This window comes from Lithobates pipiens, unplaced genomic scaffold (assembly GCF_037356315.1).
Source record: "Lithobates pipiens isolate NorthernLeopardFrog02 unplaced genomic scaffold, aLitPip1_a1.2 Scaffold_23, whole genome shotgun sequence".
Taxonomy (NCBI): domain Eukaryota; kingdom Metazoa; phylum Chordata; class Amphibia; order Anura; family Ranidae; genus Lithobates; species Lithobates pipiens.
The window spans coordinates 65,372,976-65,384,154 of record NW_027507785.1 but is presented as its reverse complement, the minus strand read 5'-3'; the positions used below and the strand labels follow the sequence as shown (position 1 = coordinate 65,384,154).

Sequence of the window (11,179 nt, the reverse complement as noted above, 5' to 3'; positions counted from 1 at the left end):
TCTTTCATTTTTTTTTTTTCACAACAAAAAATTTTGAAAAAAAATATTTTCTACTTTTTTGTTATAAAACATGTGCAATAAAATCAAATGTCTTCATAAATTTAGGCCAAAAGATATTCTGCTACATGTCTTTGGTAAAAAACAAAAAAAAACAAAAAAAAAACAAATCCAAATAAGTGCGTATTAACCATTTGAGCTCCGCAAGATTTACCCCCCCCCCATATGACCAGGCCTGTTTTTGCGATATGGCACTGCAATACTTTAATTGACAATTGCGCGGTCACGCGACGCTGTATCCAAAATAAAATGTTTGTCCTTCCCCCCCCCCCCACAAATAGAGCTTTCTTTTGGTGGTATTTGATCATCTCTGCGGTTTTTATTTTTTTGCGTATAAACAAAAAAAAGACAGACAATTTTGAAAGAAAAAGACTATATTTTTTATTTTCTGCTATAAAACATATCCCATAAAAAAAGTAAAAAAAAAAATTATTTCTTCATCAGTTTAGGCCAATATGTATTCTGCTACATAATTTTTGGTAAAAAAAAAAAAAATAAATCCCAATAAGCGTATATTGATTGGTTTGTTCAAAAGTTATAGTGTCTACAAACTATGGAATATTTTTATTTATTAATTTTTTATTTTTATTTTTTTTTACCAGTAATTGCAGTGATCAGTGACTTATAGCGGGACTGCGATATTGCGGCAGACAAATCAGACAGCTAACTGACACTTTTTGGGGATCGGTGACACTGATACAGTGATCAGTGCTAAAAATATGCACTGTCACTGTACTAATGACACTGGCTGGGAAGGGGTTAACATCAGGGCGATCAAAGAGTTAAATGTGTGCCTGGGTTGTGCTTACTCACTGTGGGGGAGGTGCTTTGACTAGGGGAAGGCATAGATCTGTGTTCCTGCTTAGCAGAAACACAGGCTCGGTGCCTTCTCTTCTGAGAGAATGACCATATGCCTTGTTTACATAGGCAGATTGTCGTTGTGCCCGTGTCCTGTGTAATTGGCGGGTGGACGGGGGAACACCAAATCTGCTGCGTGGAATCTAATAGGGAGCGGGCTGCCGGCAACGCACGCCCGAGACCCAAAAGTGTCAGATCATGTACTAGGTAGGTGATCTGGTGCAGGGTGGCCAGATCATGTGCTACTAAAAAATTATTAATAATAATAATAATAATAATATAATACAGATTAGTAATATATACTGTACATATAAGATTACTAGTACAACTACAACATAATAATAATAAAATGAATAAATATTAGTAACATATACTTACAAGAATATCTGTACTATTGCAAAAAAAAATAAAAAATTATATATATATATATATATATATATATATATATATATATATACACACACAAACTAATATAAATAATAATAATTTAAATATTAGTAATATGTGCTTATAAGGATACTTGTGATACAATAGAAAAATAAAAAAGTTAATATTAATAAATATTAGTAGTATAATTAATAATAATTTATATACCTAAAATATATTAGGGAAATAATGATAAATAATAATAGTTATTATATATATTTTATATAAGTAAATATACCAAATAATAATAATTAAAAATATTAGTGAAATATGTTTATAAAATGACTACAAAATAATAATAATATTAATACAAATTAGAAATGTATACAAATATGATTACTTGTACTAATAAAACATAATAATCATATTAATAATACAGATTAGTAACATAAACTAATATAAATAATAATAATTTAAATATTAGTAATATATGCTTATAAGGATACTTGTGATACAATAAAACATAAAAATAAAGTTAATATTAATAAATATTAGTAGTATAATTAATAATAATTAATATACCTAATATATATTAAGAATATAATGATAAATAATAATAGTTATTATATATATATATTATATAAGTAAATATACCAAATAATAATAATTAAAAATACTAGTAAAATATGCTTATAAAATGACTACAAAATAATAATAATATTAATACAAATTAGAAATGTATACAAATATGATTACTTGTACTAATAAAACATAATAATCATATTAATAATACAGATTAGTAACATAGACGTTAAAATTACTTGTACTACTACAAAATATTCATAATAATATAATACAGATTAGTAATATTTACTGTAAATATAAGATTACTAGTACAACTACAACACAATAATAATAAAATGAATGAATATTAGTAATATATACTTACAAGAATATCTGTACTATTGAAAAATAATATTAATATGTGTATATATATATATATATATATATATATATATATATATATATATATATATATATATATATATACACAAAATAATATAAATAATGATAATTTAAATATTAGTAATATAAGTGTATAAGGATACTTGTGATACAAAAAAAAAAGTTAATATTAATAAATATTCGTAGTATATACCTTATATATATTAAGAATATAATGATAAATAATAATAATATATATATATATTTTTTTGTAGTAACATATAAGTAAATATACCAAATAATAATAATTAAAAATATTAGTATATATATGCTTATAAACTTATTACAAAATAATATTAATAAAGTTGTATACATATATGATTACTTGTACTAATAAAACATAATAGTAATATTAATAATACAGATTAGTAACATATACATCTAAGATTAATTGTACAAATGTAATATAATAATAAATAATATATGAGAATACCTGCACTACCGAAAAATATTAAAATAAATAAAAATAATATAAAACATAACAGTATAATAGAGATGATGATCTCTGATCCTCATTCTAGAGCCTCGCACGTGCGGCACGGTACCGGCTGCTCCGATCACATTATCATTAGACCCGCCCCCCTCCCGGCACATAACGGGTTACCGCACACTGACAGACCGCTGCCTGGGGACTCGCCGGGTGACGTCAGGGCACATGGCCGCCTTTGATTGGCCGAGGGTCCGGGCCAATAGGAGACGTGTTCTGCAGCCAGCTGGTGCTCGCAGTGCGGAGTGCGCGGTGCACGCTGGGAGTGGCGCTGGAGAGAGAGAGGCAGAGCCGGGTATTGGGGGACATGCTGCACCCCTCATCTGTATAGGGGACACCGCCGGAGGTGGGTATGAAGGGCTCGTAGATGGCAGGGTGGGGGCATTATGACTCCCATAGACATGAGATGGGGGAGGGAGGAGGGGAGGTATTAGTGGCCCTCATGCTGGGGACAGGTGTGGTGCCCAGTCACCCCTCTGTGTGTGTTCTGGGGTCACCCACAATGCACCTTGATAAGAGGGGTGTGTTGGAGTGCACCATGTCATAGATTGCTATATCATAGAGCCGCACCATTCTGGCTCAAATGAGAAACACCATTTTTCTTTTTATTCTTTGCTTAGAATAAAGATCACGATTCTCACATCATATTTCACGTAATACAAAAAATTGGGCAAACTTAACTGTATGTGGCTTATTATTTATGTATTCTTATTTATTTGCCCCCCCCCCCCCCCCAAAAAAAAATGCGTTTGAAAGACCCCTGCACAAATACGGTGTGACATAAAATATTGCAACAACCGCCATTTTATTCTTCAGTGTCTCTGCTTAAAAAAAAAAAAAAAAAAATTATGTTTGGGAGGTTCTAAGTAATTTCTAGCAGAAAATACAGATCTTTCACTTGTAAACATCAAGTGTCAGAAAAAAGGTTTGGTCTCTAAGTGGTTAAACTGACTTCGTTTACAGACCAAAGTTCATTCCTTTGATTTAAAAGAACCGAGGGATACATTGTATCTCTTCTCTATCTCCCAGCTCTGAGGAATGTTAATAAACATTTGCAGGCTCCCCCCCCTCCTTATGAGCGGCTCTGCACTTGTCACATAGAATCGAGGAAATGTCGGGTTAAGATTGTGAAGGGGGGGTTGAATCGAGATCACAATCTTTTTAACGATTAATCTTGCAGCTCTACTATATGGTGAGAAAGAGGACTGGAGCCTTCTATGGTGTGTTGGGTGTCTGATTAAAATAAACGTCTTATCACTGAGTGTGTTCACCTACCTACCTACCCACCCACCCATCCACCCACCTCACATGAGCTCCATACACCCAGCACCACAGCTGACCCTTTTATCACCAACACTATACAACGCGGTCCATGTGTATTTGCCCATTGGGCTTCATTTGCACCTTTTTGTGACTTGTCACCTATGACCGTCTCATTCAGCCACAACGTGACGGCTCACCACAGCATGAACCCCCCATAACGCGGCCTCCAAGCGGCGTTCCCCCCCATAACGCGACCTCCAAGCGGCGTTCCCCCCCCCATAACGTGGCCCCCCCCCCATAACGCGCCCCCCCCCATAACGCGGCCCCCGGGCGGCCCCCCCATAACGCGGCCCCCGGGCGGCCCCCCCATAACGCGGCCCCCCGAGCGGTGCCCCCCCCCATAACGCGGCCCCCGAGCGGCGGCCCCCCCATAACGCGGCCCCCCATAACGCGGCCTCCGAGCGGCGGCCCCCCCCATAACGCGGCCTCCAAGCGGCGGCCCCCCCATAACGCGGCCTCCAAGCGGCGGCCCCCCCATAACGCGGCCTCCAAGCGGCGGCCCCCCCATAACGCGGCCTCCAAGCGGCGGCCCCCCCATAACGCGGCCTCCAAGCGGCGGGCCCCCCCATAACGCGGCCTCCAAGCGGCGGGCCCCCCCATAACGCGGCCTCCAAGCGGCGGCCCCCCAATAACGTGGCCTCCAAGCGGCGGCCCCCCATAACGCGGCCTCCAAGCGGCGGCCCCCCCATAACGCGGCCTCCAAGCGGCGGCCCCCCCATAACGCGGCCTCCAAGCGGCGCGGCCCCCCCATAACGCGGCCTCCAAGCGGCGCGGCCCCCCCATAACGCGGCCTCCAAGCGGCGCGGCCCCCCTATAACGCGGCCTCCAAGTGGCGCCCCCCCATAACGCGGCCTCCAAGCGGCGCCCCCCCCCCCCCCATAACGCGGCCTCCAAGCGGCGCCCCCCCCCCATAACGCGGCCTCCAAGCGGCGGCCCCCCCCCCCATAACGCGGCCTCCAAGCGGTGGCCCCCCCATAATGCGGCCTCCAAGCAGCGGCCACCCCCCCATAATGCAGCCTCCAAGCGGCGGCGCCCCCCCCATAACGCGGCCTCCAAGCGGCGCCCCCCCATAACGCGGCCTCCAAGCGGCGCCCCCCCCATAACGCGGCCTCCAAGCGGCGCCCCCCCCATAACGCGGCCTCCAAGCGGCGGCCCCCCCATAACGCGGCCTCCAAGCGGCGGCCCCCCCATAACGCGGCCTCCAAGCGGCGGCCCCCCCATAACGCGGCCTCCAAGCGGCGGCCCCCCCATAACGCGGCCTCCAAGCGGCGGCCCCCCCATAACGCAGCCTCCAAGCGGCGGCGCCCCCCCCCATAACGCGGCCTCCAAGCGCCCCCCCCCATAACGCGGCCTCCAAGCGGCGGGCCCCCCCCCATAACGCGGCCTCCAAGCGGCGCCCTCCCCCATAACGCGGCCTCCAAGCGGCGGCCCCCCATAATGCGGCCTCCAAGCGGCGCCCCCCCCCCCATAACGCGGCCTCCGAGCGACGGTCTTCCCCCATAACGCGGCCTCCGAGCGACGGTCTCCCCCCATAACGCGGCCTCAACGCCCCACCACAACACCATAAGGTGGGGACTCGCCTAATATTGAGCAGTTCCTCCTTTTGCTGCCAAATCAACCCTGACCCATCAAGGCATGGACTCCGCTAGACCTCTGCTGTGGTATCTGGCACCAAGCCGACAGTAGCATATCCCTCACTTCCTGTAAGTTGTGAAGTGGGGCCTCCATGGATTGGGCTTGTTTTTCCAGCACATCCCACAGATATTCAACTGGATTAATATCTGGAGGCCAAGTCAACACCTCAAACTCATTGTTGTGTTCCTCACACCGTTCTTGAATCCACCAGACCAGGCCGCCTCCTTCCATTGCTCCATGGTCCAGTTCTGATGCCCATCGTAGGTGTGTTTGGCTGTGGACACGAGTTGCGCCCCCCCCCCGTACACAACAAACTGTGATGCACTGAGTGTTCTGACACCCTTCTGTCAGACCCTGCACTACCTTTTTCAGCAGTTTGTTCTACAGTATCTCTTCTATTGGATCTGACTACAAATGGCCAACCTGCCCATCAGTGAGCCTTGGTTGCCCATGATCCTGTCGCCCGTTTTCCCTTCCTTGGGCTACTACTTTTGGTCGGTCCTGATCACTGCAGACCCGGAGCATCCCACAGGAGCTGCAGTTTTGGAGTTGTGATGCCGAGCCGTCCAGCCTTTACGGTTTGGCCCTTGTCGAATGCGCACAAATTCTTACGCTTTCCTTTTTTTGCCTGCTTTCAACTTCAGGGACAACATGCTCACTTGCTGCCTAATATGTCCCACATATAGGTGCTATTATAACAAGATAATCAATGTTATTTACTTCACCTGTCTGTGGTCATAATGTTATGGCTGAACGGTGTATGTATGATGACCGTTGTCCTTGCACAGCAGATAACTGCAGGCCGCTATTGGACCATCGCGGCAACGGGGTTCAAAAGGGTGGCCAGGATATTTGGCATTGGTGCACCTTTTCTGATCTAAGGGGGGACTCTTATGGGGAAACAGTTTTGGTAACTCTAAAAGATTGTACAGTGGTTGGACAGTCAGATTGTTATGTATATGATCAGTGTTTAGAGGACTGAAGATAGGTTGTACAATCAGATTGTAATGTGTATGGTCAGCTTTAGGCAGTAGGTGAGACTCTTGGCCATTAAATATGATGATGCGGAGAGCAGCGCCAGGAACAACAATGACAATGAGATCTTATCACAGGCCCCCCTAGAGATATGGGAAGCCAGCAAGTAGCTGCCTCCGCCTGTATCAGAAATATCCGTTTTGGGCAGAATAATCCTTTGTGTACAGGAGAAGCAATGGCTGCTGTATGTCGGCACAGCAGGTACCTAGTCGTCCTGTGTCGGCTCATGGTGCACATCTGTCACTCTGGTCCCTTTGGGCTCTGCCTTCCTAATAAATACTTAAGTAGCAATTTACATCTCTGCGTCTGAGTCCACCGAGACCTCGGGCCGTGCTCACCCAGCAATCGGCAGCACAGCACTCGCTGAGTAATGAAACGCACCACCAAGACCTGATTGTATATGATGTCTAATAATGCTTAAAGAATGTAATGTATACAAAGTAGAAAAGTGTTGTCGCTCTATTGCAGGGATCCTCAAACTACGGCCCTCCAGCTGTTGCGGAACTACACATCCCATGAGGTATTGTAAAACTCTGACATACACAGACATGACTAGGCATGATGGGAATTGTAGTTTCTGAACAACTGGAAGGGCCGTAGTTTGAAAACCCCCTGCTCTGTTGGTATGCCCATGTTATCACATAATAATAAAAGATATAAAAAGTATCCATGTTGTATTGGGGGGGAAAAAAGATTAGCTGTGCTAAATAAATACTATAAACTTAAATAATAACAAATTGGTGATAGGTGATGTCAATGAGTAAGCCCCCACTGGGAAAAACTTTGCCAGGTGGCTCAATGCTGAAAGTGATGATGAAACCACGGTGATGAATACAACAGCATAAATTAATATAACTATTAAAATTGTCCAATTCGCTCCAGAGTGTCGCTAAATGAATGTTCCATAAAATAGTGCGATTCCAAACGATATTCAGATGATTGTTCCTTATTACTCTAGTCATTAGTGACGTAACACTAGATCACCCAAGAAATTGTGACCGGGTATGAAAGGAAAGGTCCTCCACCACCGAAAATACTGCCGCTTACCAAATTGTTCGATCTCTTATTACGGAGATCACCAAAAGCCTGTGGCTCTTTCCCCAGCCCTGGGTCTCTGTGTAAGGCTGGCAGGAAATTCCCAGATGGGTCCCTTCAGGTTGTTCTCAGAGTAACAATCGCTCATTCCCCCCATGTAAAGAACAGAAAAGCCTCCATAGTGTAACTCTTTAAAATAGTTTAATAAATAAAAAAAGTATTGCACTTACAGAATGCCGTATATTAAAAAAAAAAAAAAAAAAAAAGGTCTCAGTTTCAGCTCTCAATCGCTGCCCGTCGCTTCCGGGACAAGCGCGCAAATGGTGACGTCAGCACGCCGCTCCTCCCTATGCTGTTTCGTCACAGATTACGTCTTCTGGGGGGGCATCCATATTGTATTGCATATACAGTACAGGAGGATTTCAAGAGAGATCATTTTAGCGGAGGTTATCTTCAGTATCTAAAGCCCCGTACACACGAGAGGACTTATGTCCGACAGACTTCCGAAGGAGTTCCGTCGGAGTTCTGCTGGAATTCCGACGGAGTTCTGACAGACTTTTCGGCTGAGCGGACTTGGCCACACACAATCACACTAAACTCCGACGGATTCGAACGTGATGACGTACGACTCGGCTCGAATAAGGAAGTTCATAGCCAGTAGCCAATAGCTGCCCTAGCGTCGGTTTTAGTCCGTCGGAGTAGCATACACACGAGCGGATTTTTCGAAGGGGACCGGGTCCGGCGGAGTTCCTTCAGAAAAATTTGAAGCATGTTCCATATTCTAAAGTCCTTCGGACTTTGGCGAGTCAAAAGTTCGTTGCAGCCCACACACGATCGGATAGTCTGACGGACTCAGTCCTTCGGACTTTGGATGTTGAAAAGTCCGCTCGTGTGTACGCGGCATAAGTCAGCCTTTTTTAGCCCCAGAGGAACTCTTGAAATTATTTACAGGGAACCCCTGAAGAGTAGTCCATCAGAGGACATTGGGGGGGGGGAAATGACCCTTACATCGGTGGAGGTCAGTGGGAGGAACGCCTTACTTGTAGTGGTGGCCAGAATGTTGCCATCACTGGCTCTGCTAAGTGGCTTTGGACCTGGAACTCTAATGCCGCATACACACGACCGGAGTTTCCATCAGAATAAACTCTGATGGAGTTCCGCTGACTTGCCTACACACGATCACACCAAAGTCCGTTTGTTTAGGACGCGATGATGTATGACTGGACTAGAAAAGGAAGTTCAATGCGTCGTATTTGGTCCGTCGGAATAGCACACCGACAAAAGGTTTTCCCGAAAGGAATTGATTCCGTCGGAAAGATTTAAAACGTTCTATTTGTAGGTCCATCAGAATTTTTGAAAAAAAAAAAGTCAGATGAAGCCCACAGATGATCGGAAAATCTGTTTTGAAATGATTTAGTCTGACCTTTTCTGCCGGAAAGTCCGGTCGTGTGTACGCGGTATAAAGGTGCCATCAGATGAGCGGTCAGTTAGCCACAACTAGAGGAACCCTAGTTGAGAATGAATGGTCTACTCTAAACCATCAGTAGATCCAGAGATATAAACCATTAAAATGTTCATTCTGACTCTTCCTGTAGGGCCCCCTTCATATGGGCCTAGTTGTGGCCCTCTGACCCTTGGTGGATCAAGCGGCTGGCCCTCAACGCCTCTTTCTTGCCTGTTAGAAGAGGGATTTTGCACTGAACAGGCTCTTTCATCCAAAGGATCTAGGGGGAGATTTACTAAAACCGGTGCACTCAGAATCTGGTGTAGCAGTGCCTGGTAGCCAATCGGCTTCTAACTTTTAGCTTGTTCAATTATAAGCTTTGACAAAAAAAACCTGGGCGATGATTGATTGGTTTCTATGCAGAGCTGCACCAGAGTTTGCACTCTCCAGTTTTAGTAAATCCCCCCCCCCCCCACCCCGCACAGTTGCAGTGTGGACCCATTCAGAAGGCAAGCAATACTACCTTTTGAACGCTACATGCCCCTTCTTTTTTTTTTTTTTTTTTTTTTCTTTATATTTTTTTTCTGTTTCCCATAGACATTGCTGCAAAGCTATGCTTTATGGGGCAGCCATTGCCTGGTTTTCATCAGGCAGCAGAATTAAAAATAGACTTCAACCACCTGGTTCTGTCATCTGACAGTCCCTTGCCTTGCGTTCTCTTGCATTGGGAGCCTCCCCATTGATCTTTACAGTGTAACCAAAGGCAATCTTCTTTTCTTCATTTTGGATCGAGTAAGGGATGGTTATACCCTGTCAGGTTTTTCTTTGTCATCTTTGCCCCTTTACTTCTTCCTGTCCCATAGCCAAATCATGAAAAGAGAGAACATCCTTCCAAAGTGAAGGAATCCCTTGTCAGCAGAACTGGTATCCTCATTGGAAGATTCCTCCTATTACTGTTCTGATGCCAACCCAAAATTTGGGCTTTTTCTTGTACTAGAGCTGCACGTTTAATCGTTAAGAATCGTTATCACAATTAAAAAAAATATATATTTTTGTTTCCCCGTTGAGATCTTTATAAAGTATTTCCCGATTCTTTCTATGCAGAGAATTCTCCCTGCTAAAACCATTCCGTCTGCCATGAATCACAACATTCTTTAGCAGTGGAACTTAGAGGGGTTCCCAATTTAAAAAAAAAAAAAAAGCAGCTACAAATACTGCAGCTGCTGTCTTTTAATAATCGGACACTTACCTGTCCCAGGGTCCAGCGATGATCGAAGCCACGTTCGGCGGCGCCGGCATTGTAACTGTGGGCGCCCCGGCTGTGGCTTCACAGCCGGGTACCCACTGCGCATGAGCGAGCGGCGCCGTGATTGGCCACACAATCATCTAGGACCTGTCGCGTGTCCCAGATGATTGACAAGAGGGAGGGGGCAGAGCTGAGCTCTTCCTGTTGCGAGGGGGAAGTGACGTCAAGAGCCCAGGCACTGAAGCAGGCAGACTACAAGGGACCCCCTAGCAACAGCCATTTAGAGGTGAGTAAAAAAAAAAAAAAGAAATCCCAATTATTTTATTTATTTTTTGGGTGTAGCACCACGTTAAGTATAAACATTGTAACAATTTGTCCTTTTAGGCTTAATGTACACGGGGGGCGTCCATTTAGCCGCATGGTGTTTGTTTTTGTTTTTTTTCTTAGGCCAAAATGGAAACTCTTGTAAACGCAAGTTACCGCATTTAGCCACGTTTAGAAGCGTTTGGCGATTGAAATGCCTCTAAACGTCAGCGTCTGAACTCTTTTTTTTTTTTTTTTTTTTTTTTTTTTTTAAACTCAACTGCCTAAAAACGACATTAAATGAACCTGTGTACATGTACTGATAAGATAACATTGGATGAGTTCAGGGGCAGCTGAACAAAAAATAAAAGCATCCAACTGCCTC

General features: G+C 44.2%; 1 protein-coding gene across 2 annotated transcripts in view; it reads left to right on the top strand.

Moving 5' to 3' along the window:
- The first annotated feature begins 2,986 nt into the window (after positions 1-2,986).
- Positions 2,987-11,179, top strand: part of CRELD1 (CRELD disulfide isomerase 1) — a 32,354-nt gene continuing 24,161 nt past the window's right edge. Inside the window, exons 1-2 of one of the 2 annotated variants that reach the window (XM_077451775.1) lie at positions 3,018-3,119; positions 7,235-7,286. The gene's annotated coding sequence lies outside the window, so the exon portion shown is untranslated. Of the gene's footprint in view, positions 3,120-7,234; positions 7,287-11,179 lie in introns of both variants that reach the window. The other variant, XM_077451774.1, reaches the window with a different exon arrangement.